Source organism: Otolemur garnettii, unplaced genomic scaffold, assembly GCF_000181295.1.
Source record: "Otolemur garnettii isolate 467f Iridium unplaced genomic scaffold, OtoGar3 scaffold00173, whole genome shotgun sequence".
Classification (NCBI taxonomy): domain Eukaryota; kingdom Metazoa; phylum Chordata; class Mammalia; order Primates; family Galagidae; genus Otolemur; species Otolemur garnettii.
Window position 1 is genome coordinate 1423046 of NW_003852568.1, and position 1422 is coordinate 1424467.

The window sequence follows — 1422 nt, forward strand, 5'->3', positions numbered from 1 at the left end:
AAAAAAAAAAAGAATTTAAGGCCTGGATACAGTGGCTAACGCCTGCAATCCTAGCACTCTGGGAACCTGAGGCGGGTGGAATTGCCTGAGCTCATAGGTTTGAGACCAGCTTGAGCCAGAGCGAGATCCCGTCTCTAAAAATAGCCAGGCGTTTGGCAGGTACCTATAGTCCCAGCTACTTGGGAGGTGAGGCAAGAGAATAGCTTTAGCCCAAGAGTTTTAGGTTGCCGTGAGCTATGACACCATGGCATTCTATCAAGGGTGACAAACTGAGACTCTGTCTTTAAAAAAAAAGAGAAATGTCTGGCTACTGAGCACTGGCCCATAGCTCAGTAAAGCTGAGTAGATACGGCCCTGGCCACATACACGGGGGCTGGCAGGTTCGAACCTGGCCCTGGCCTGCAAACAACAATGATAACTACAACAAAAAAATAGCCAGGCGCTGTGGCGGGAGCCTGTAGTCCCAGCTACTTGAGAGGCTGAGGTAAGAGAATCACTTAAGCCCAAGAGTTTGAAGTTGCTGTGAACTGTTATGCCACAGCACTCTACAGAAGGCAACACAGACTCTGTGTCAAAAAAAAAAAGAGTAAGAAATTTACAGAGGAAATACGAATGAATAATAGACATGAAGAAGACATATACTCTCAATTATTATCTAGGAACTCTGAACTAAAACTTCAATGAAATTTCACACTCAACAGACACTAAAAAAATTGAAAGTTATCCAAAAGAGCTACAAAGTTCAACAATAATAAAGAAAACAATTAAAAGTTTATTAATACCCAAGAATAGGGAATGGTATAGAACAACAGTAACTCTCACCCAATGCTGATATTTGGAATGATCAATTTATGGAACTGGACCTAATAAAGTTGAAGACTTCATTAGTACCCTACCACTACCTGCTCTAGCTCTAAGTATCTACCCAGATAAATTCTCATATGTATACACAAGGGGATAGGTTTTATAAAAAGCCATTACAGCACCGCTTACAACAGCAAAAAAAAGTTAAAAATAGCTTAATGTCTACAAAGATAGCAATGGGTAAATAAACAGTATGTACTCAAGGGAAGAGTAGGAAGATCTGAGGACAGGTCCTTGCTCACGTGTGCGAAGTGTATTTCTGTAAGAACACAAAGGACTGCCTCTGAAGAGAAAAATTGGACTTTTTACTACAAAGGCATGTACTACATCTTAAATTTAAGGCAATAAAAGTATGTTTTTTATATTTTTTACATAAACATGTGATTTTTAAATATGTAAATTATAACACAGAATAAACTATACGTATCAACTTACAACAGTCTTTAAAAAAAAACGTTGAGGGCTCGGAGCCTATAGCTCAACCGGCTAAGGCGCCAGCCACGTACACCTAAGGTGGCGGGTTCGAATCCCCAGCCCAGACCCGCCAAACAACAATGA

At 40.4% G+C, this 1422-nt stretch overlaps 1 protein-coding gene across 1 annotated transcript in view; it reads right to left on the minus strand.

Annotated features, from left to right (window-relative positions):
• The window catches only part of UGGT1 (UDP-glucose glycoprotein glucosyltransferase 1), a 114460-nt gene that overhangs the window by 68725 nt on the left and 44313 nt on the right, over positions 1-1422 (minus strand). The gene's annotated exons all lie outside the window — the stretch shown is intronic.